The 26,619-nt window shown below is 36.6% G+C and overlaps 1 protein-coding gene across 11 annotated transcripts in view; it reads left to right on the top strand.

The window, feature by feature from the left end:
- GTDC1 (glycosyltransferase like domain containing 1) overlaps positions 1-26,619 on the top strand; it is a 355,459-nt gene that overhangs the window by 46,938 nt on the left and 281,902 nt on the right. For 7 of the 11 annotated variants that reach the window (XM_036253410.1, XM_036253415.1, XM_036253419.1 and 4 more), the window contains one exon: positions 8,087-8,131. The exons of 1 other annotated variant lie outside the window; for it this stretch is intronic. The gene's annotated coding sequence lies outside the window, so the exon portion shown is untranslated. Of the gene's footprint in view, positions 1-3,233; positions 3,263-7,461; positions 7,515-8,086; positions 8,132-23,829; positions 23,948-26,619 lie in introns of those variants that run through there. 3 more of the 11 variants (XM_036253411.1, XM_036253409.1, XM_036253412.1) reach the window with 3 other exon arrangements.

The following is a 26,619-nucleotide window of genomic DNA, read 5'->3' as shown; positions in this document are numbered from 1 at the left end:
AATTAAATAAGTGATCCTTTACAATAAGAAATTCCCAAGTAATTTCATTCAAGTTGAAAAAAATTATGAAAATATTAAGACATTGGATCATTATATGTTAAAAATGATATATTATCATATTGGTGTATTTTCTGCCATGAAAAGTAAGAAATTGACTTTTTTTTTTTCTACTTCCTAATTTTTATTAGTTATATTAAATTTGTACCTTGTCAAGTTGTGTAAAACTGTATTCATTCTATTTTGTAACTAATTTTCACAGTTATTTAGTTTTAGTTTTATATCTAAAAGCCTTCAGAGCTTCCTGCTCTCTTTTCTCTTCAGATTGTTTTGGGAAGTGGTACCTGAGGAAATTTCATTCTCGGGACTGATGCCCTCGAACAAGTACTGCTTTTTTTCTTTTCTTTTTTTTAGGAGAATAAATATCTTTGGTCAGTAAATTGAGAAACTGAATCCTGTAGAGTAAAATCAAGTCTTATCTTATATAACTTGATTATAAAATAATAGTTTGCTAATTTAGTTTAAGTGTAGTCCTTGAAACTTAAGAGTGTTATGTTCTTTCAGTTGTGTATTTTAAAAAGATTGGTGGATTGTGCTGAGCAGCAGGACCCTGGAATGCCTGGTCACTCTCAAATATTTGACAAAGGAGGCAAGAGCATACAATGGAATAAAAACAGCCTCTTCAATAAATGATGTTGGGAAAATTGGACAGGCACATGCAAAAAAATAAAGTAGATCACTAATTTACACCATACACAAAAATAAACTAAAAAATGGATAAAATATTTAAATGTAAGTTGTGAAACCATAAAAATCCTAGAAGAAAACATAGGCAGTAAAATCTAAGACATTTTATGTAGCAATATTTTTGCCGATATATCTCCTAGGGCAAGGGAAACAAAGGAAAAAAATAAACAAATGTGACTACATCAAATTAAAAAGCTTCTGCACAGCAAAAGACCCCATCAACAAAATGAAAAGGGAATGCACTGTATGGGAGAACATATTCACCAATGCTACATCTGATAAGCAGTTAATTTCTAAAACATATTAAGAACATACACAACTCAACACTAGGAAGATAAATATTCCAATTAAAAATGGGCAAAGGACCTGCATAGACACTTCTCCAGAGAGGACAGACATATGAAAAAATGCTCAATGTCACTAATCATCAGAGAGATGCAATTAAAACTAAAATGATGTGTCACCTCACACCTGCCAGAATGACTACGATCAATAAATCAAGAAACAGCAAGTGCTGGCGAAGATGTGGAGAAAAGGGAACCCGATTCACTATTGGTGGGAATGCAGACTGATGCAGCCACTGTGGGAAAAGTATGGAGTTTCCTCAAAAAATTAAAAATGGAACTGCCATTTAACCCAGTGATATCACTTCTGGGAATTCATTCTAAGAATCCTGAAACACCAGTCAGAAAGAATATATGCACCCTTTGTTCGTATCAGTGTTATTTACAATAGCTTAGATCTGGAACAGCCGAAGGACCCGTCAGTAGATGAGAGGATAAAAAAGCTGTGACATTTACACAATGGAATACTCTGCAGCTATAAAAAAGAAGTAACTCTTACCCTTTGCAACAGCATGATGGACCTGGAGATTATTATGCTAAGTGAAATCAGCCAGTTGGAGAAAGACAACTACCTAGGATCTCATTTATTTGTGGAATCTAATGAACAGAACAAACTGATGAACAAAATAGGACCAGAGGCATGGATACATGGAACAGACTGACAGACCTCAGAGGGGAAAGGGGTGAGGGGCACTGGAAGAGATTAGCCAAAGGACATACATACATATATGTATAGCTCATTCACACAGACAACAATGTACTGAAGGCTTGGGGGTGTCTGGGTGGAGGGGGCAAAAGGGGAACATCTGTAATAGTGTCAACAATAAAAAAATATATATATATAAAGGGAAGTTTTAGAAATGCTTTCATATTACCAAACATTTAAAATATTTTTCACATTATCAAATAAATGTTACTAAAAAAAAAGCACCAGCACTAATTTCAGTGGGTTCCATAAAAGCTGCGGTCCAGTGGCTGTCTCCCAGGCTTTCTGAGGCGACTGCACATGCTACCTACTTCTAGCATACATGGGAGACTGGGTGACATCAGCCCTGTTTTTGGGAGACAAGAAACGGAAAGTCCCAATTTCTTTGGAGGACCGGTAGGAACAATTTTCCTATTAGATAATGTTGTAACTTTTAATTCTATTTTTTGAAAAAAATATTAGTATGGCTAAATTAGCTTTCAATCTTTTTTTTTTCTTTATTGATTTTAATTTTAGAAAGAAAGGAAGGGAGAGGGAGAGAGATAGAAACATCAATGAGAGAGAACATTGATTGGCTGCCTCCTGCATGCCCCCAACTAGGGATTGGGCCCACAACCTGGGCATGTGCCCTGACCCGGAATCGAACCGGTGACCTCTTGGTGCATGGGTTGACACTCAACCACTGAGCCACACCGGCCAGGCAATTTTATTTATTTATTTATTTATTTATTTATTTATTTATTTATTTATTTCCTCACCCGAGGACATTTTCCCATTTTTTTGTTCAGGTAGAGTGGGAGGGAGAGAGAGGAACAGAGAGAGAGAGAGAGAGAGAGAAACATCGATGTGAAAGGAACACATCGAGTGGCTGCCACCCGCACGACCGACCAGGGCCGGGGACAAACTGCAACTGAGGTACGTGCCCTTAGCGGGAACTGAACCTGGGTCTCTCAGGACCGCAGGCCGATGCTCTAACCGCTGAGCCAAACCGGCCAGGGCCAATTTTATTTTTTTACTTGGTAGAGGGAGATGGCATTGTAGCAGCCTTGTATTTTCATCATGTTTTGTAAATATGGCTTCACTCTGTAATGATCCGTTCATTCAGAGGACAAAGAACCATCCTGCAAAAATAAATCTAGTCCTTACTTATAACAACACATACCTCCATTGTTTAATTCTTTATTTTGATTCATTTCTCAGTTTTCTGGATTTATTATTTAGTTTTTTTGTGTGATATCTAAATGTGTATCTTCTTACATGTCTACGTGTGTGCGTGCATGTGTGTGTGTATTTTTTTTTCAAGAGCAGCTCATGGTTGCTGTTTTTTTTTTTTGAGTAACTAAGTACTTGAAAGTGTTTGTAGGCTGCTCTTATGCTTTATGGACAGTTTGACTGGACATCACATAACTGGGTGTCATATCTTTGCCTTAGAACTCTGAAAACATCATACTGTCATCGGCAGATAAAGGTAAATGCTGCTACAGAAATGTCAGGCTAGTCTTGATCTTTCTGTTAACCCACAAAATTTATAATTCTCTCTTTAAAAGTCTATAATTTTTAAAAAAGGGCACACCTCTCTCTTTTTTAAAGAATAGTTGTATTGATTTTTTAGAGAGAGAGGAGAGGAGAAGAGGGAAATATCAATGTGAGAGCAACATCAGTCTGCTGTCTTCTACACGCCCCCTACTTGGGATCAAGCCTGCAACCCGGGCATGTGCCCTGACTAGGAATCGAACTAGCAACCTCTCACTGCATGGTATGACGCCCAGTCAACTGAGACCACACTGGCCAGGCCTGAAAGTCTATAATTTTATAAGAATATATCTTAGTAGTAATTGTTTTGAATATTTTTAAGCATTTAATCCCCTCTGAACTCCTCAGGAGAAGTTTTCTTCTATTATATCGCTTTGCTGTTCAGTTTACTCTGTTTTCTTTTACTAGAATATCAAGCAAGTGTGCATTGACTGGATCTATTTTACCTTCTATATTGATCATCTAATCTCATATATATATATTTAAAATTTATTCTGTGTGCTTTTTCTTCATGCTTGTCTTCTCTTTTCCTGACAGTTTTTGTACTAAGTATTCTGGTTTTTGTTGCTTTTGTGGCTTTAACTTAAATATATATATATAAAATAATTTTAGCTTTTCCTTTAGCCTGCCAATATGCTTTTCACCACTTTATAAAAGTGTATTGTCTTTTCTTAGATATTTTATTCTTTTCTTTGGTCCCCTTTGAAATGGCTCATATTCTCTTTAATTTCTTTAATATCATGGAAAATTATTTGTGAGTTCTTCCTCTATTTCCCAAGACAGTAACTTTCTTCACCAGGAATTTTGCCTATCTCCCTCCACCCAAGTTTTGGTAGTTCTATATAAATTCTTTGCTGATTCTTTTTTGGTTCTAACTCATTTTTTGTATTGGTTTAGTTCCATTAAAAACAGTATTGCCTGAAAAATGTTGGAGGTCAAATGCTAGTTGGGAGAGAGAATAAATGGCATCTGTTTGTGCTTCCATTTGAATTTTTTTTTAAAAAAATCTTAAAACAGTTTTTTGCTCTGGGGATATGTCTCACCTCAGCTTGCAGTGCTGTAACTTTGACATCCTGTGGCTCCTAGGAGTCTTTGTAGTATGTGGTTTGGTGCTAACTGCTTCCCTTCTCTTTTGCCTCAATTGGCAGTCTCTCCGAGTTAGGAAACTAGATCGTTATTAATAAAAATGTCGTGTTGGTTTTTCCTGTCCTTTTGTGGTACAGACATGATGTTCTAGAGAAACCTTCTTATTCTCTCAGGTAGATGCTTAAACATCCTTTCTCTAATCAGAGTTTTCTTGAATGGGCTTTAGAACTGTTCCAACTTGGAGGAGATCGTTTTCCTGCTGAGGGGGTGTTGTTTGGCTCTTGGCATCACTCCTCATTTAGATTCCAGATATCACACAATTTGGCAGATTTTTTTTTCATAGTTTGTGGTTTGTGGTTGTGGCTGTGTCTTTGTTTCATTGATGAGAGGTATTCTTTTTTTTGTTGTTCTTTAGTTTTTTTTTTTTTTTTTAAGTTTCTTTCTGGATTAGAGATGCCGGTACAAATATCTTCTGTCATTTTTTCTTTAACTGTCTGCTGGCTCCTTCTTTGCTCTCTTCCCCTCCTTCCTACTCTCCTCCCTCTTCCTTCCCTCTCGCTACCCTCCCCCACTCTTTAGCTACCTACCATTTAGATAAGGAGCTTTTTCTAAGCCCTGTTTTCAGTGTGTTTTCTCTAGCCTAGTTTTCTCTTTTTGAGTGACTTTGTCTAATCCTATCTTGTATCACCTCTATTCTAATGATTATTTTGTTTCCTACTTTCAGTTTTATTGAGATACAGTTGACTTATAGCGCTGTAGAAGTTGAAGTTATTCAGCATAATGACTTGACTTACATATATTATGAAATGATTACCACAATAAGTTTAGTTAACATCTGTTGTCTCATATTCTAATGATTTTAGATTAGCAGTTTGGCACTGACTTTTCCTGAACTCTGTTTACTAGATATTTATAATAACTCAAAATTCACATCCAAAATGAAATTGTTTATCTTCCTTGCAAAATGTGGGTGTGTTTACTGCCTTATTTAATGGAGTCTTTGTTTCCCTGAATTATAAAGGCTAAAGATATTTCAATCAACCATCATTTTTCTTTCCCATGCTTCTCCCAACTAATCATTTATGACTTCTGACTAATATCCATTTCTCTTATGTCCATTGTGTCTTCTCATTGAGATTGTAAGTCCTTTGGAGGCAGGGGACTGTCACAGTGCTTCACACATAATATCCAGTTAATTAAAAAATGTTGATTTTGAATTCTTTGAAAGTTAATTTTAGTTTTTATAAAAATCTGTTATAAAGATGGTTTTAATGTCTTAACCTAAAATCTTTTGGTAATTTAACATATTTTGCCCTTAATCACCTTGTATAAATGATAGTTTTTGACATACTTTTTAACTTCTGGCTTCCCCCTCCCGCCAGGTCATTTTTTTCTGGATTTTCACATCTATGAAATGTTTAAGACTATACTGTTACTCAGACTTAAAATCATGTTGATAACTTTTTTTTTTTTCTTATCATCCCTGACTCTTTAAATTTTTATTGTTTCCTAAGTGGTCTAGCTCTTAGACTTTAAAAATACCATGGTCAGTGCCCTGGCCAGTGTGACTCAGTTGGTTGGAGCATCATCCTGTAGATGAAAAGGTTGCAGGTTTGCTTTCTTGTCAGGATACATACCCTGGGTTTGATCCCTGGTTTGAGCATGAGTGGGAGGCAATCAGTTGATGTTTTTCTCTCACATAGAAGTTTCTCTTTTCCTTCCCTTTCTCTCTACAATCATTAAATATATAAAAATATTTTAAAATATCATGGTTAAAAATTTGGGGCGGTTTCTTTTTAAAAATAGTAAGAAGCCAGTGGGAAAAATCTTTATATTACATTTTAATGTTTGTTTTTACAATTAGATGTTTAAATTAAGCTTGCTTAATATTTAATGTGATACTTTTAAATGGTTAACTTCTTAATACTTTTTTTTTTTTTTTGTATTGAGAGGCCTTTAAACATGATTTGTTTTTCATATATTGGGAGAGAAAAAACAATAAATGTCAAGAGATTGAATGAAGAAATCAATTGTATGTAATACGGTAAAACCCTACATTTGACACATATTGGTGAACGTTAGCTGCTTGGTGCTTAGTTTCTTTATTGGCAGTGGGAACGTAATCTTTTGAAGCCATCATTGTAAAAGTGAAGCTGTCGCTGTAAAACTTAAGATTTTGACAATAAGAATTGCTCCTCAATATGGGAAGGTTGTTGAATTTCTCATAAAAGCACAAACCATAAACTTTTCTTGGAGAAAGACACCTTTTAAAGGACCTGGCATGTTTTAAAGAAAAGATGGATCCTTTTGGTTATATGAACAGGAGAGCCATTGCATTACATTTCCTTTTTAAACTGTACGAACAAAATCAAGGCTTTATTTTAGAAAGAACTGTCTTATGTAATTAATCAAAAATAATTAGTTTTAATTTGGGGGGCAATTTTAGGTTCACAGTAAAATTGAGTTGAAAACATGAAGGGTCATCCCTTCCCCACCTCCCCCACCATCAAATCACCACCAGAGTGGCACATTTGTTATAATTGAACTAACATTGATACATCATTGTCAATAAAAGTCTCTGTTTAAATTAGGGTATACTCTAATTTAATTCAGACATTCTATGGGTTTTGACCCATAGTGATAATATTACCATTATATACAAATTTCACTAAAATGATTACCAGTAATATATCTATTTTTAAAAATAACATGATACATGTAATGAATGCCCTTATAGTATCATATAGAAGAGCTTTATGTCCTAAAAATTCCCTGTGATTTACCTATTTATCTCATTTGCCCTCTCTCCCAAAGAACCCCTGAAAATCACTGGTCTTTTTACTGTCTTCATAGTTTTGTTATTTTTGGAATGTCATATAGTTGGAATCATATAGTATGTAGTCTTTTCATATTGGCTTCTTTCACTTAGTGATATGCATTTATGTTTCTTCCATGTCTTTCCATGGCTTAATAGCTCATTGTTTTAGTGCTGAATAATATTCCGTTGTATGGTGTACTGAAGTTTGTTTATCCAGTTTCTTTTTGAAGGACATCTTGGCTGCTTCTAAGTTTTGACAGTTCTGAATAAAGCTGCTATAAAGGTTTGTGTGCAGGTTTCTGCATGGACAAAAGTTTTCAAATTATTTAAGTAAATACCAAGGAGCATGATTATTGGATTATATGGCAAGAGTACGTTTAGTTTTAGTTTTGTGAAAAATTGCGAAACTGGCTTTCAAAGTGGCTGTATCATTTCGTAGTCCTACTGAAAATGAACGAGCATTCCTGTTACTTTACATCCTCTTCAGTATTTGGTGTTTGTCAGTGTTTTGGAGTTTAATCATTCTAATAGGTGTGTAGTAGGATCTCATTGTTGTTTTAATTTACAATTCCCTAGTGACATACTATGTTGAGTATTTACATATGCTTATTTGTTATCTGTATATCATCTTTGATGAGTTATCTGTTCAGATCTTTTGCTCATTTTTAAATTGGGTTGTTTCCTTACTGTTGAGTTTTAAGAGTTCTTTTTATGCTTTGGATGAGTCCTTTATCATATATGTCTTTTGCACATATTTCTACTGGTGTGTGTGTTGTCTTACTTTGTTGACACTATTTTTCTCAGAGCAGAATTTTTTAATTTTAATGAAATCCAATTTATCAAATTTTTCCCCAGGATTGAGCCTTTGGTGTTGTATCTCAAAATCATGACCAAATCAAGGTGAGCTACATTTTCTCATATATTATCTTCTAGGTGTTTTATAGTTTTGCATTTTACATTTAGGTCTGTGATCCAAGTTATTTTTTTGTGAAGGGTTTAAGGTCTAGGTCTAGATTCAGATTTTTGCATGTAGACGTCCATCTACATCTGTTAAAAATAGCGAACCTTCATCAAATTGCCTTTGTTCCTTTGTCAAAGATCAATTGACTATATTTGTGTAGGTCTATCTCTGGGCTCTCTCTTCTGTTCCTTTGCTCTATTCTTTCATTAGTACCTTTCTGTCTTGATTACTGTGTAATTAATTTTTAAAATAATAATTAGTAAACTGTTGAAGTGTTTTTTGTTAAGATTTGTGAAGCAAGTCATCTTACACCAATTTCTATTATTAAATGTGAAATATATCATGTTATTTTTAGAAATAGATATATTACTGGTAATCATTTTAGTGAAATTTGTATATAATGGTAATATCACTATGGAAAGAAATAAAGTTATAATATTTCCACTTTAAAACATTATACTTTTATACAGTATATTTTTTAATAAGTACATACTGGTTATTTAATACCTATTAAAGAATTTTACTTTTTCAAATATGAAATAATGATTTAAATATGATTATAAAAAAATCTCTATTAATCTTCTTTTTTTTTTTTTTTCTGTTAAGACAAATATTTAGGCCTTCCCGGTGTGGCTTAGTGATTGAGCATCGACAAAGAGGTCTCCAGTTCAATTCCCAGTCAGGGCACATGCCCAGTCTGTGGGCCCAATCCCTATGGGGGACATGCAGGAGGCAGCCAACTGATGCTTCCCCTCATCCATGCTTCTCTCTCTCTCTCTCTCTCCCTCTTCCCTCCTGTCTCTCCAAAATCAACAAAGAAGAAAAAATTTAAAAAAACCAACAAATATTTAGCTATAAATTCAGTGATTTAAAAAAATTTATCAAATTAGTCTAAACATACCAGGTCACTTTTTATCTCTTTTTTCTCAGCACCTCTAAATGAGGCTTTAAAAAAAATTTCTTAGCTCGCAAATATATTTATTACTGCTCCCTTCTTGGCCTAACCTCTCCCAGCCTACTCTTACAATACTCAAAAGCACACTTCTGTTCCAATACTGAAGCAGGAGTCATCCTGTCAGAAGAGGACTTCCAGTCAAATGCATAGGCCAATTAATATGGAGCTAATTGAGCCAATTACTAGCATCATTTAGGTCTTCCACTTATCTACTCTTTCAAAATTGTTTGCTGTCCTACAAGTAGGAACACGCTGATTTCCCTGGTTGAACTGCTCTCCTTCCGTAGGCTGAATATTTTGCTGATCTGATCTCTAGGTCATCAAATATGTCATTCTCTTTGCTTTATATGGTTAAGGCCTGTTTGAACTTCTTTTAGATTTCTTCCATTAAATGTGTTTTGTATGAGACTATGGGGTCTTGAGCGAAGAACCTTGTATGGATTTTAAGAAAACTGTTTTTAGGCAGACTTTGTTTTTTAAACAAATATATTTTTTTCCTTTATTGACTTTAGAGAGAGAGGAAATGAGAGGGAGAGAGAGATAGAAACATCAATGAAAGAGAACATCAACTGGCTGCCTCCTGCACACCCCCCACGGGGGATCCGGCCCATAACCTGGGCATGTGCCCTTACCGGGAACCGAACCGGCTACCTCTTGGTGCATGGGTCGATGCTCAACCACTGAGCCACACCAACCAGACTAGGCAGACATTTTATTTTATTTTATTTTTATTAATTTGTTTTTGTTACAGATGTGTCTCCTTTTTACCCCATTGACACCCTCCTCCCCATCCCCCCGCCCCATCCCCAGCTTTGTTGTCTATGTCCATTGGTCATGCATACATGAATATAACTTCTGTGATTTATCCCCCCCCCCCCCGCCCCAATACCCCGTCCTCTGAGGCTTGTCAGTCTATACCCTACCTCTATGTCTCTGGGTCAATTTAGTTCATCAGTTTGTTTAGTTTATTATATTCCACAAATAAGTGAGATCATGTGATACTTGTCTTTCTCTGCTTGGCTTGTTTCCCTTAGCATAACACTCTCCAGGTCCTTCCATGCCATCTCAAAGGATAAGAGATCTTTCTTTCTTACCGCTGCATAGTATTCCATTGTGTATATGTACCATGGCTTTTTTATCCACTCATCTACTGATGGACACTTGGGTTGTTTCCAGATCTTAGCTATTGTAAATAGTGCTGCTATGAACATAGGGGTGCATATTCTTTCTGATTGGCGTTTCAGGTTTCTTAGGGTATATTCCTAGAAGTGGGATCACTGGGTCAAATGGCAGTTCAATTTTTAACTTTTTGAGATAACACCATAGTGTTTTTTCCACAGCGGCTGCACCAGTCTGCATTCCCACCAGCAGTGTAACTAGAGTCCCCTTTTCTCCACACCCTCGCCAACACTTGTTGTTTGATGATTTGTTGATGGCGGCCATTCTGACAGGTGTGAGGTGATACCTCACTGTTGTTTTAATTTGCAGCTCTCTGATGATTAGTGATGTTGAGCATTTCTTCATATGTCTCTTGGCCATTTGTATGTCCTTTTTGGAGAGGTATCTATTTAGGTCCTCTGCCCATTTTTTAATTGGGTTCTTTGTCTTCCTTTTGTGGAGTTGCATGAGCACTCTTTTAATCTTTAAAAATAACATTGTCCCGTATGAGAAGTCATGATAGCTATTTTTATATATTTTTCAAAAAAAATTGCTTGCTAAGACCTATCTGAAATATCTTATGGTGGAAATCAATGTATGTAAACACTTTAGTTTGTAAAATGAATTGAGCCAGATTTTGTAGGATTCTTATAAATACCTGACAGAAATTTTTGTCTAAAGCCTAATTAAGGAGAAAAAATTTAACCCATTAATAAGTTATTGTAACTGATGACTATAAACTAATGCTAGCACTTTGTTGGTTTTTAATCCTCATCTGAGGATATTTTTCCATTGAGTTTTAGATAGAGTGGAAGGGAGGGAGGAAGAGAGAGTGAGAGAGAGAGACATTGATGTGAGAGAGGCACGTATTGGATACCACCTCCACAGCCCTGACTGGGGCCAGGATCATATCTACAAGCTAGGTACATGACCTTGACCGAAAATCGAACGGAGACCTTTGAGTCTGAGGGCCAATGATGCTCTAACTGCTGCGCCAAACCGGCCAGGGCAGAAACACAATAAATTTGCAGTAAAAGTCTTCAGGTGATTGAAATGATTGTCAGCCACAATTAATTGTTATGAGTGTATTTTTATATCATTTTTATTCAGGTATAATTTACTTATAATAAACCGGACCCATTTTGAGTGAACAATGCAATGAACTTTGACAAAAGCACACAGCTGTGTAACTGTGACCACAGTTATGATTCAGGGCATTTCTGTCCCTCCAGAGAGTTCCCCCAAGCTCTCCTGACATCAGCCTTCCCCTACCACCCACCTCACTTCTCAGGCACTTGATGATCTGCTTTCTGTATTGTTGATTGGTTCGCATTTTCTAGAATTCTTAATAGCATGTTTTGCTTAGTGCAGAGAATATGGTATTGAAAATTGATGTTAAATGGATATTTTGTAAAATAAACAATATGTTTTATTGTAGTAAAATTTTTGAGATGCTCAAATAAAGTTCCATTGGGATTATTCCTAATACATTTGGTTTTAAAATTTTCTGTTTCGTCTCTTCTCTGTAACAACTTAGATCAGTATTGTATGGCACTTAATATAAGTCATCTCATGCCACATTATGTTGTAAAGCAAATTATCCTTTATTCTCTTGTAGTTAAGCTATTATTTCCTTGTTTGTTTTTAAAAGTTGATAAACAATTTAAGAAGTAAAAGTCTACAGATCCTATGCTGCTAGATTTTTATTTCTTCCTTATTTCACAGTTGTCACTAGTAGACAGTTTAACCTTGTTCTGTGAAAGGCTGTTTGCCTCGTCCTCATATCCTCTGCTCAGACCTCTGGGGATGGAAGAGTGAGGGTGGATAGAATAGCTCTCTACTTCATAGCATTCTGTTCTTTGTGACTCCTCTGACATACATAGTCTTTTTAAATAGTGTGCTGAAAAGTAGTGGTTGATATGGAGAAAATAGCTCCACCAAAATGAACGATTAGAATCTTCTTAGGACTTTTAATCACATGGACTGAAGTTTGATTCCTTTATAAAGGAAAGAGTTAAGAATTCTTTGCTTATTACAATGAGTGGAGTTTTCTATCTTTTTTTTTTTTTTTTTTTACAATGAGTGGAGTTTTCTGGTTTTGCCCAGAAAAGTTCTGTTTCTGGAATTTGTGCTGCTTCATTTATTAGTCATGTTGAAACTAGTTCTACATAAAAGCCAAACATTATGAAATGTCTTTTCATATTTGCTCCACCAAACATTTTTGAATTTCTTCTTAATTTGGAAATCCTATATGCAGAGACAAATCATCCCAATTTTAACTTATTTATAGTAACACTTTGGGTAACATGTTCTACTAACCCGATCCTTGAGAAACTGGCATTTTGGAGTGATAAATGTGGATCGATTAAGAAATCCTGACGCTCTACATTTAAACAGTGCCTCGCTGAAGCCTTCAGACAAAAGAAAAAATGTTTTGCAAGTTAATTTGTGTGATAATATACATGAGATGGGACTAAATAGCAGTGTGATCAGGGCAACCAACCTGAGAACTTATATTTTATATTATCCTTCTCAAAACGAAGGATTCTACACTTCGAATTTAAAAGGTAATGCCCAGACCAGTTTACAGATTTTCGCATTTGGGGGAATTGTCTTCAGAAAGTCAAGCATGTTCTGGTCAGCCTGTGCTGAGATGGTTTACACCATCTCCTCAGTAGGGTAAGTCCAGGGGGAGAACAGGCATGTGCAGTTACCTGTGTCAGAGAGCAGGATGCACTGATGCTCTAGTGGTGGCACATACAGGATGCAGTGGGAAGGGAAACATTAATTTTGGCTCGGATATCAGGGAAGACTTCATAATGCGACACCATTTAAATAGGATAATGAGTTGCATTAAATTTTGTATTACTTTTTTTTTTCCCCATTTAAAAAGTTATTATTTAGAAAATTTGGAAAACCAGAGGCATTGAGAAAAAATACATAAAATTACCATTAATATTTTTGTAGGTATTCCATTTTTTGTTCCTTAGCTGTATTTTAACCTGTCATTTTTCATTTCATAAGATGAACATTTCTCCTTGTCATTAAATGGTTTTCTGCAATAATATTTTAAATGACTACATAACCATTTAACTACTGTATAGATGTAATGCAAATTATTTATTTAATCAGTCACCCAGTATTGAAGATTTACATTGTTTTGCTTTTTACTACTATGAAAAACACCATCAAAAAACATCCCTGTGAATGAAATAGATTCTTTCTTTTAAATCAATTCTCGTTTTGTCAAAGTAGTACATTCACCTAGTTTGAAATTCTAATCATTGTAAAAGACCTATTAGAAAAAAGTGGTTCCTTATCCAGTCTTTCTAGCTTTCTTCCCTAGAGGCATTCACTTTTAACTCTTCATTTGCTTCTCCTGGATATTATAGATCTCTGTACTGCTAAATTACAGATACATGCATTGCTTCCTTTTGGTTCATTGATTTTAGATCTTGTTTGTTGACTGTATATTATCGTCTGTGAGGATATTTCACCTTTATACTGCTATCACTTCTCTGCTTATTCCTAATATTGTTAGATTACAATTTTTGGCTAATTTATTTTTTAGTGTTACATCATTATACTAGGTAGATTATTTATTTATTTATTTATTTAGTCCTCACCCGAGGACAGTTTTGCATTTTTATCTTGAGATAGAGCAGGAGGGAGAGAGGAAGGAAGAGAGAAAGAGAAACATCGACATGAGAGAGACACATAGAATGGTTGCCACCCACACGACCCCAGCTGGGGCTGGGAACAGACTGCAACCGAGGTACATGCCCTTAGCTGGAACTGAACCCGGGTCTCTCTGATCGACGGGCTGACGCTCTAACCGCTGAGCCAAACCGGCCAGGGCCTGGGCAGATATTTATAAGTGAACATTGTAATGAACTCTGATGAAAAGTCTGCTTCTGATTTTGTTTTTCATAAAGTTAGTATTGCCTTGTTTGTTCATTTGCTTAGTTTCTTGTGTCTCTTAATATTTCTTCCTATATGCTTACTATACTTTTCCATAAAATAAATTGCATCAGAGAATTTGTTTCATTTTTTTTTTTCTGAATGTGCTTCTCCAGGAGACTTCTATTTTCCTTCCATCTCATTTTCTAGATCTCTCTTCTTGCATTTTCCTTTGCTGTTGAACTAGGAACTCCCTCTTCCTCTTCCTGAATCTCATATTGTTTACCTTTTTGTCTTACTCCTGCATTTTTGTGGTATATATTCCTGCAGTAGTTTTCCTGAGAAAGGGTGTGTGAGCAAAAATATCTTTACTCAGTTTGCTCACTTGATTGATATGTTGCCTGAAAAATTAAATTTTATATTGAAAATCACTTTCCTTCAGAATTTTTAAATTAACATTGTCTTCCTGCTTGCTGTTGTAAAGTTCGAAGTCTTTGGGTTCAGTTTCTAAAATTATGGTGGTGGAGATGCCATTGATTTAACTGTATAAGAAAAATATGTAGAAGTGGAATGTCTAGGTCTAAGGATATCATATTTTTAAAACTTTCCAGGTGGGTAAAATGAAAAAGGGATTGAAGGCAGAGGGTTTGGCAGGTGCCAGGTGATAGCACTGCCCATTGTGTTTAGAGAATTAGGACATCTAGGTCCATGTGAGAATAAGGGGGATGCAGTTGGAATATAAATGATTGAGGCTCCCTAATGGATGTTTATGGCCTGAAGCATTGGATTTGTTTTGTAGGTACCATTTCATCCAGCTGTTATCAGTTGTATGAAACCTCCCTTAACTTATGTTAAGCAAAATGATTGAGTTCTCGTTTATCTTCTCTTAGCACTTCGTGTGTTTCATGCACAGGCATGCATTCACATATGTGCACACACACACACACTCACACACACACACACACACACACACACAGCTCTTTAATTATCTATGTGTCTGCTTCCCCCATTAGAATAGATGCTCGGGTGTGAGAGTGACACGATTAGGTCTGTGTTAAAGCACAGCCGGTCAGTTCTTAACATTTACGGTGTTTGGGATGCCACTGAAACTGGAGGATGGGAAGGAGGAAGAAGGAATTAGAAGAGGAGAGAAGACAAGGTTATTGCCTTGTCCACATTTGAAGAAATAAGCCTCAGGTGTAGTCTGCTGAGAGAGGGAGGGGTGTTACTTCCAAATAATTATATTCTGATTATTCTCATGAATCTAACCATCTTTAATTTTGAAAATACTCTTACTTTAATGTATTTTGTATAGATTTTGTTTTCATCGTTTTCCCCTCTTTGGTTCCTTTGAGAATAGTTTGTAACAGTGAAAAAAATTGTTTTTTCTTTATTGATTTTTGAGAGAGAAGAAGGGAGAGGGAGAGAGAGATAGAAACATCGATGAGTGAGAATATCGATTGGCTGCCTCCTGCATGCCCCCCACTGGGGATTGGGCCCACAACCTTGGCATGTCCTGACCAGGAATAGAACCGGCGACCTCTTTGTGCATGGGTTGACCGTCAACTACTGAGCCACACTGACCAGGCTGAAACAATTTTTAAAGACCAGTGATGTTTGGTTACATAACTGGTGATTCATATGAATGATGATCTGAAATATCATCTTAATTCCATTTGGTTAAAGAACAACACTAAATAGGGAATTTTGGATGAAAATAATTGATACAATTATAATATTATCATTTATATTCTTTATGCTGAGCAAACACATTGCCTAAGAATGTTAATCTTGATATTACCAGAACGAGATTCTATCCCAAGTCGAAGATTGAAATATTAGAATTTTCCTTAGTTGACTGTTACAAAGCACAACTAGTTTCTCCACAAAATTTCAATATTACAAATAAGATATTTTCATTAAGATGAATGATAATTCAGAAAAGGTCAAGAACTAAATATTGTTTGTGTGTTTTTTTTATTGATTACTCAAAAGCCAAGTGATATATTTTTATTTAAAAATATGCATCATATAACAAAGTTCTGTATAACATGTCACTGATGAATCTATACTTTTCAAGATACTTTTTGATTGGCTAGTGCTCTACCTACAGCAAGAAACTAATGTATTTAGGAAATTTCTTAATGTCAATTACAATTTATTAAGCACTTACTGTAATCTTGCCCTGGTCCAAATAGTTAAAGATACTGTCTTATTTTAAAACACCCTTGTTGAGGTGGGTCTTGTTTATCATTAGATGAGGAAATTGAAGCACAGACAGGTTGAATTTCTTGCTCCAAATCATGCAGGTAGCAAGTGGTGGAACAGGGGATGTTTGTGTCTGGTTTGTGTCTCTTCATTATTAATATACTTCTTTCCAAGTATTATGGGAAAGATTTAAGGAATATTAATCCTGCAAATGGCATTGTATGTGAATGGAATATATACCTCCTCTATTATCAGATGACGGTTGTGTTTGCTAATTTCCCATAGTGGATAATTTCTCAATTATTTTTGGTCCACCTAGAATTGTATACCCAACACTGGCTGCTGTCTTTCATGAATAAAAAAAAGATGGACTGATGTGAGAGTACTACTTAATTAAAATTTTCTTCTTTATTTCTTATTTAGAAAGTAACAGTATTTTCTTTCTTTTTTTATTAATTTGTTTTTGTTACAGATGTTTTTCCTTTTCCCCCCATTGACACCCTCCCTCCCATCCCCCCCACTCCATCTCCAGCTTTGTTGTCCATGTCCATTGGTCATGCATACATGCATATAAGTTCTGTGGTTTATCTCCCCTCCTCAACACCCCTTCCTCTGAGGCTTGTCGGTCTGTACCCCACCTCTATGTCTCTGGGTCAATTTAGTTCATCAGTTTGTTTAGTTCATTATATTCCACAAATAAGTGAGATCATGTGATATTTGTCTTTCTCTGCTTGGCTTGTTTCCCTTAGCATAATACTTTCCAGGTCCTTCTATGCCATCTCAAAGGATAAGAGATCTTTCTTTCTTACAGCTGAATAGTATTCCATTCTGTATATGTACCACGGCTTTTTTATCCACTGATCTACTGATGGACACTTGGGTTGTTTCCAGATCTTAGCTATTGTAAATAGTGCTGCTATGAACATAGGGGTGCGTATTCTTTCTGATTGGCGTTTCAGGTTTCTTAGGGTATATTCCTAGAAGTGGGATCACTGGGTCAAATGGAAGTTCAATTTTTAACTTTTTGAGATAACACCATAGTGTTTTTTCCACAGCGGCTGCACCAGTCTGCATTCCCACCAGCAGCGTAACTAGAGTCCCCTTTTCTCCACACCCTCGCCAACACTTGTTGTTTGATGATTTGTTGATGGCGGCCATTCTGACAGGTGTGAGGTGATACCTCACTGTTGTTTTAATTTGCAGCTCTCTGATGATTAGTGATGTTGAGCATTTCTTCATATGTCTCTTGGCCATTTGTATGTCCTTTTTGGAGAGGTGTCTATTTAGGTCCTCCGACCATTTTTTAATTGGGTTCTTTGTCTTCCTTTTGTGGAGTTGTATGAGCACTCTATATATTTTGGAAATTAACCCCTTATCTGATGCATCATTGGCGATTATGGTCTCCCAAATAGTGGGATCCCTTCCCATTTTGATGGTTGTTTCTTCTGTGCAGAAGCTTTTTAGTTTGATGTAGTTCCATGTATTCATTTTTTTTTCATTGTTTCTCTTGCCTTAGGTGTTGTATTAGTGCAAATTCTGCTGCGTATGATGTCTGAAATTTTGTTGCCTGCATTTTCTAGAATTTGTATGGATTCACGAGTTACATTTAAGTCTTTTATCCATTTTGAGTTTATTCTCGTGTATGGTATAAGTTGGTGGTCTAGCTTCATTGTTTTGCAAGTAGCTGTTCAATTTTCCCAACACCATTTATTGCAGAGACTGTCTTGACTCCACTGTATGCTCTTGCCACCTTTGTCAAATATTAATTGAGCATATTGTCTTGGGTCAATTTCTGGGTCCTCTAGTAACAGTATTTTCTTTGAAAAGTTTCTGTACTCATTCAGATGACATTGGTATCCTTGTTTAATGTGTGTGATTGATACATTTTTATATTAGTTATTTTTATATTGTCTTATAGTATTCTTTCACACACCATTTAAAGCCTTCCCAGCTGCTATTTCTCCTAAGTAGTATTTTTAAGAAGTCACAACATGTTCCTTCCTGAACACCCAACAATCTGGTATTCTATCAGATGTTTCGCAAGGCTTCAGCAAGTCCTACACTGAATGTCTTCAAGAGGCAATGCAGTGGGCAGAGCACTGCAGCTCAGACACCTGTAGAGATCAGCACACCTGCCCTCAAGCAAAAGACACTAATTAGTTGCTCATATTCCCTAGCAAACTTCCCCAGTGTTGCTGCACATGAAACACAAAGATCACAGCAATGCTGTCATGAGCTCCGCTCTGTTGGAGTTGTTTATGCCCATTCAATTTTTAATGTTCCTATAAGACATTTTGATGGGAACCCTGAGCCCATTGGGATTTGCATGCTTGATCAAACCTGTGATGATTTAAATATAGAAATAAAGAGAAACCTTTGGATTACATTGACTGTTAACTTTTAGAACAGCGTTAGTGGAAAACATTAACATGATACTTGAGGCAAAGTTGTGTTTGATCAACCTTCACAACTTCTTTGTTTCTTGACAGCAGGTATAGCTTCAGTAAATCTAAACAAGTTCTTTAATGTTTGTAGATCCCAGTGCATGTGGATATCTGGATGGCATGGTCTGAATATTTTAAAAGATGATTTTATACCAACCACTTTTTATTGAAATTGAACTGCTCGTAATTATCAAACTTTTAGTCCTACCATATTGTCATATACAGTTTATATAATGAAAGGATGAGATGAACCGTAGTAAAATATAGTAGTGTATATGAATTGGATTTCTTGGGGCCAAAGAAATGTGTGATGCACGTACTTAGAGGTCTTTTATACCACTGTCTTAGTTTTAACACTATATGTGTCCTAGATACAGTGTGGGGTAGCAGCTAGTATTTTACCAGGTGACCTTTCAAGTAGGGTTGTTTTTGTTTTTTTTTAAATAAGTTTTTATTGGTTGTTTTAGAGAAAGAGGAAGGGAGAAGGAGTTAGAGAGATAGAAACATCTGAGAGAGAAAATTTGATCTGTTGCCTCCTGCACACCCCCTGCTGGGGATTGTGCCCCCAACCTGGGCATATGCCCTGACCGGGAATTGAACTGGTGACGTGTTGGTGCACAAGATGACAATCAATCCAAGGAATCACACCGGCTGGGCTTTCCAGTAGTTTTTAACTCTGAGATTCACTTCTTTGATTATATTTGTATAAGTCATTAATAAACAGTCTTACTAAGGATATATTACTGATTCTGAAATCTGTTTAGTTTGAAAAAAACTATAATTTCTAATATCATAGAAAATTCAGTTGACATTTATTCTGAGAAAACAAGAACCCTAGCACTTCATCATTTAAGCATAGTGTAGTGGACACACGTGCCTCTTAAATTGGTTCTTTTTTTTTTTTTTCCCATTTTTTGTACAGATAGAGTGGGAGGGAGAGAGAGGAAGGGAGAGAGAGAGAGAAACATCGACGTGAAGGGACACATCGAGTGGCTGCCACCCGCACGACCAACCAGGGCCGGGGACAAACTGCAACCGAAGTACGTGCCCTTAGCGGGAACCGAACCCGGGTCTCTCCGGACCGCAGGCCGACGCTCTAACCGCTGAGCCAAACTGGCCAGGGCTTAAATTGGTTCTTTGAAGCACATGGGCATGGTGGAGTTGTACACCTAAAGAAGATACTATACAGCGTTGGACTGTCATTGACAGAGTGGGGAACCTGAGGTGCCAGTCAGTCCACTGTGCCTCACATTTCCCTTCATTAATACACAGGTAGCATCTTCCAGTGGGTTTCTGAGCACAGTTATTCATTAGTCCTTCAGCGAAAAATGAAATGAAGGATATGAATGTTAAAAGCTTGCCTCTAAATTGTATGTTTGCCTGCCTTTCTTAACTGTATGTCCAAACGTGGATGGAGCTGGATTGCTCCACTTGTGAGTTGGTGATAGTGATGGTAGGGAGCATCAACAAAGTACTCTTATGCTATCTGTGGAACACTTTGGCTAGCTTATACCTCATTGACTTTCAGGGATTTCAGAAGTCATACCTAAGAATGGATCTGTCTGTAGTGGCCTTCTGAGTTTCTAATAACTTCATGGAAGTGTTGCGTAAAACATTTGGCACTCTACTTCTTACATAAATGCTCATGTACCCTGGGTCACTATCTTATTTATCTTTTTATCCTTGGTGCCTAACTCAGTGTGATCAGTCAGTGTTGGTTGGATTAGTAAATGATTGAAAATACTGTTTAATGTATGTGAATTGCCCATGGAAACACTATAGTAAAGAATGGATCATAACACTTCTAGTAATAAAAATGGCTTTTTTTCCTGCTTTACTTCCTAGGTTGATATTTTTAAAGAATAAGAACCTAAGATCCCTGGCCAGGTAGCTCAGTTGATTAGAGTGTCGTTATTCTGATACACCAAGGTTTATGAGTTCGATCCCCAGTCAGGGCACATACAAGAATCAGCCAATGAATGCATAAATAAGCGGAATGACAGATCTCTCTCTCTCTCTCTCTCTCTCTCTCTCTCTCTCTTTTTCTCCCTTCTTTCCTCTTTCCCTCTCTCCTTCCCTTCTGCTCTATCTGGAAAATAAATGGAAAAATATCCTCAGGTGAGAGTAACAAAGCAAATTATATAATGTATGTAAAGTCCTTATTACCACATTCTCTGGTACATAGTACATGTATAACAAAGGTTAGCCAACAAGTCTTTTGCATGTAAGGAACGTGAGGAAGGTCATACAGCTAGTTACTTGTGGAGGTAGGATTGATAACCCAGTTTTGTTTTAACTTCTCGGCCTTTTGGCTGAAATCATGTGTAAAGCAATGCTTTTCAAACATCAGTGTACATCAGAATCCCCTGAAGGACTCCTCAAAATAGATTGCTAGGCCCATCCCAGAGTTTCCTTCAAGGTCTAGAATGGGGCCTGGCAATTGCATTTCTAGGAAGTTCCAGCTGCTGCTGTTGCTGCCTCTGGTCCAGGGGCCACACTTGGAGATCCAGTGCTCTCTCTATAGCAGTGTTTCTCAGCCCCCGCCGGACATCAGAGATCACCTGGGGAGCTTCTCAAAATGGCTGATGAGACCAGAATCTCTTCTTGTGGGGCCTGAGTGTCAGCTTCTTTGCTTTTCTGTGTTAAGCCCTCCAGGTGATTTTAATGTGCTAAGCTCTGCAATTTTCCATCAGAACTGGGTACCAAGAAAGTGCTGGCCTTGAACACCTCCTTGGCGCTCAGTGAAGCAAGGCCACAGTGTTGTGTGGTTTTGCACTCTGATGTTTGAAAACAATTGTTGTAGCCTGGAATTATGTTATTATTTTGCCTGTTTTAACTATTTGTGTTTATTGTTAGCATTTCTCCATTTCTTTCTTTCTTTTTTTTTTATCCTCATCGGAGGACATTTTTCCATTTTTTGTTCAGGCAGAGTGGGAAGGAGAGAGAGGAACAGAGAGAGAGAGAAACATCAATGCGAAAGGGACACATCGAGTGGCTGCTACCCGCACGGCCGACCAGAGCTGGGGACAAACTGCAACCGAGGTATGCGCCCTTAGCGGGAACCGAACCCGGGTCTCCCTGGACCACAGGCCGACGCTCTAACTGCTGAGCCAAACTGGCCAGGGCGCATTTCTCCATTTCTTTCAAGTAATGTCTTGAATACTGTCATCAATCTGTTGGGTGGCTTTTATGTTAATGGTTGACAGGAACAACTATTTAGCAATAGGTGGTGACTTGAAGTACAAAGTAGATAAAGGAATGGATCTGATTCTTTTTTTTTAAAAAACAAACATTTCAGCAACTTGCTGTGCTTTTAGAGTTCTGAGTATGAGTTTGTTCTCTTTTCTGAGATGCTGTTGGAAACCTTGTATTTTTGTCTTAAGGCACCAGTTACTGGTTAGAACACAAAATGATCGTTGTGTACCCAGGAGCACACGATGCAGTAGAGTAATTGTGAAAAAGTCATTTCTCCCGTTATGTGATTCAGTTGATAAATACAGACAAACGAAGGCATGGAATCATTTGCTGGATAAGAGTGGGCAAAATACCACATAATTTCATTAACCTTTAAGCGGCAAAATTATAAATTTCTACACAAATGATTAAGGTTATCATTGCTTACCACCTCCTTTTGATACCTACAGACTGTTAATTCTTCTCTGTCCCGCTGATTCTTATTAAAACTTCTGACTGATGTACTTTCATGAAAAGGTTTGGAATTTACCAATTTAAAACACTTGCTTCACACTATCACCTCTAATTTAACTAGGCCATTAAACACAGTATTTTGCAAAGGGAAAAAGTCAATAGCTGTTTCTTTAAAAAATTAATACATTGAAATGAATTTTAAACTCTGCTTAGAGGTGAGCAACTGTTATATACTACTAGGCCTTTTGATAGTTGATTTGTTCCTTTAGTATGCAAATTTCAGGTTTACAAAGATCTATTGCTTTTATTTAAGACATATGCCTGGAGGCTAGATTGGTAAGCTTTCGGGAGCTATCTAGTCTGGTATGAAATAAATAGTTAGAGGATTACATGAGTTGGGTCCCAGAAGATGAAGAGTAGAGCTGAGACAGATGAAAAAAACTGACTATTTCATTTCATTTGGCTAAAAATACCACTAAATTAAAAATGAAGTCAACGATTGAAGGCAATACAAAGAAAATGGTTGTGAATAGCCATTTTTTTGGCGTGGATTTTGTGAAAAGTTATGACTTGTAGAAGTTTAAAGGAAGGGGCTTACTCTGTCCCTGAACAAAGAAGTTTGGCTCATCCTTCTGGAAGGCCAGCCTCTTGGGAGCCCTACAGCTTCCGGAGAAGACTCATCCAAGGAGGAAGGAATGGTCACTCCCCAGGCTAGTCAGCCACTTCACTTCTAGTCAGTGAGCTGAAGATGTATAGAACATCCTCCCATTCAAAAGAAAAGGATTCAAGCTCTGGCTGGTTTTTCTCAGAAGTTAGGGCATTAGCCCATGAACCAAAGAGTCACAGGTTCGATTCCTGGTCAAGGGCATGTACCCAGTCAGGGTCCTGCAGGAGGCAACCAATTGATATGTCTCCCTCATATCTATGTCTTTCTCTCTCTTCCTCCCTTTTCCCCTCCCAGTCTGTCTAAAAATCCATGGAAAAATATCCTCAGGTGAGGATTTATAAAAAGAAAAGGACTCTCTGAGGTTGGAGACTATGGTTAATCTGGTTTGCAAGTGTTAAACAAATAATGTAATAGACTTCTAGCTTTGGGGAAGCTTTATATCACTGCTCTTTTGGAATCACTGACTTCCAAAATGATATTTTTTCCTTAAATAATTTAAAAATTATGAAATATATTTCCATAGTGAAAGCTTTTAGAATCTTCTTTCTTTTATTGCTGTTTTTTTTAGGTACGTCTGTCTGTCTTTTTAGATGTTTTTAAGTACTTAAGCTCTTAGAGGTAGAATATTTGAACAGCATCATCTTGCAATTGAATGGCCTCTGTGTGTGCCTACTTGTTGTGTATCCCTGGTGGTGGACATTGGGGTGCAGAGGGCAAGGGTGAGGCTGGAAGTCCCTCACCCCTTTACCATCAAGGACTCCACTCCCTCTATCAGGTATATATCTATGAATAAATTGATTTACATACCTTTTCCTGTTCAGCATCGCTTTATTTTTATTTTTGGACTTTAAGATTATTTTTAAAACTTAGTTCCTGTGTTCACTTAGTTCAAATTAAAAAAGTTCAATGGCTATAAAATCTCTCTTGTATATATCCTAATCCCTTAATACTTTTAAAATACACATGTAACCAGTGTTATCATTTTTTTGTGTGTCTCCTTCTAAAGATATGTAAATATATGTGATCAGTGTATTTATTTTTGTATTTATGTTTACCTAGTGAGCATTGTATTTTGGGGTTTCTAAAAAAATGCCAAATTACATTACCTTATTCAGATATGAGGTATTTCTGTATTTGTTTTTTTTTTAAACATTGAAACTAGGTTAAGAACCAACATCCCCTACCTGCCCCTGCAACTGAATCAGAATTTCATGCAAGTCTTTGTAAGGTTTTATGATTATGAATTAAGGCCTGTGTTTCCTCCGTGGCCTTAGTGGCCCTGCCATGATCCGAGGCCCGTCTAGTTCTCATGTCCACAGGGTGATGTTCTCTTATTCTGGAGGAGTTCTCATTTGGACATGTGGGGCCCAGAGCAGATTCTTTTGTGTCTTCTTTCATTATTTCCTGCTACTCTACCTACGTTTGCTTCTCAATTTTCATTTTCTGTGAGCTCATGTTTGTATTCATACTTGGTTTTATGTTATTTGATATTTGCTGATCCTAGTGGAGTATGTAAGTTCAAGAATACTGGGAACCATCTGAGGCTGTTTTGTTCTTTTACATTTTACTTTTATTGAGTCAGTAAAAGGAAGTGATTGAGAGTATGGAATCTAGAGCTAGGTTGCCTGGGATTGAGGCCTAAGAACATGACCTTGGGCAAGTTACATTACTTCTTTCTGCCTTAGATTTCTTAACTTTGTTAAGTGGGAATTAACAATATTATCTGCTTTAGAGCTGTGGTGATTAAATTATGTTATATAGTTGTGTAGCACATACTAAATGTTAGCTAATCTGTATTTCTGCAATGTAGTTGTGATGCGATTTGATTTTTATAGGACACAATTTAGTATTTTTGACATTATAATTTTGAGATGTAGGGAACCTTAAAAGTCTTGATTCCAGACCTAAATGTGAGGGTGACTTGAGTGAAAAAAGAAATCAATTCTCTTTTTCTCTTTTCCTTGTTAATTGAGAGTAGTGCGTATATGTTTTTCCATGTTATGTGTGTGTGTGTGTGTGTGTGTGTGTGTGTGTGTAGAGCAGCACTGTTCAATAGAATTATAATGCAATAATTTTAAATTTTCTAATGGCCACATTAAGTAAAAAGCATAAGTTTAATTAATTTTGCTCATATATTTTATTTAACCCAATATTTAAAAATTAATATCATTTCAACATGTAATCAATATACAATTATTGATATATTTTACATTGTTATTTTTGCATTAAGTCTTTAAAATCTATTGTATGTATTATAGTTACAACACATTTCAGTTTGGACTAGCCACATTGCAGGGGCCCAGTAAGCTCATATGACTAGTGGTCACAGTATTGGACAACACAGTTATAGAGTATAAACTACTTTTAAATTTATTCTTTTATGTTAGGGAGGATTTAAAAAAAATATTTTGTAACTATTGATAAAGCTAGATTCACCTAATAGGCAGATAGAAATTAAAAGTTTGTGGTATGAAAAGAGAGGTAGGGGAAAGATTTGTATTTGAGATGTTAATTGAAATCCTAAAGTCAGGGACAGAATGAAATCATAATATCCCTAAGGATAAAACCCTAGGAAATTCCTAGAAAAGGAGCTGGGGAAAAATAGAGGAAACCCATAGACCAAAGGAGAGTTACAAGATGGTCATACCCTGAAAAGCATCGGAAGGGAATTTCAGAAAGGCTGATGGGTAGGAATGCCAAATGCCACGTTCTAGCGGTGTGAAGAATGAAAATAGTCAATTATTTGGTTGTTGCCAAACTTAGCAATGGGTTTCAGTAGAGTGATGACTAGGGAAGTCCAGTTGTGGTAGTTTGAGCCTTGCACAAAAGTTGAAGTGAAGACAGTGAGTCTATATTATTGTTTTATGAAGCTTGACAGGCATAATTGGTAGAGTTGAAGGAAGTGTGTTATTGATGGAGAAGGAGCCAGTAGAGGAAAAGATTGAAGATAGAGGAAAAGGAGAAAACAGATAGAGGGAGTTTCTAGAAAAGGCATGATGAACAGGACTGAGTGTGCATGTAGCGGGATTCGTAATGGAATAGAAGAGGGTCAGTTATGAAATAGAAGGGAAAGTGTTATGAGATAGAATTTGTATATGACAGAGTGGGTTCTTAGTTTCAAACAACTAGTTCAAGTTGCAGACAGCTGGCTAGTTTAAGCAAAAAGGAAGGTGTTACATACTGCTAAATTTCTAGAAGTACCAAGGAACCAAACCTGCCTGTCAATAAGCTAAGAACAACACAAGTCAAGAGAAACACCCAGTTATACTATTCTAGTAGAAAAATCCATGGTCACACTTGCTACTTGGAACATATGATACTGGGGATCAGTTAGTAGAGTATCTGCGTGATTGTCAGAAGAACAACTTGTCTACACAAGATTTGATCTCATTGTATAGGTGGTTACCACCTTGATTCGCTCACTTCTTTCCAAGTCTTGTATGTCTG

The sequence above is a fragment of the Molossus molossus genome, unplaced genomic scaffold (genome assembly GCF_014108415.1).
Source record: "Molossus molossus isolate mMolMol1 unplaced genomic scaffold, mMolMol1.p scaffold_m16_p_11, whole genome shotgun sequence".
NCBI lineage: Eukaryota > Metazoa > Chordata > Mammalia > Chiroptera > Molossidae > Molossus > Molossus molossus.
Note: the sequence above shows the minus strand (reverse complement) of the source record. Positions and strands in the feature narration are given on the sequence as shown.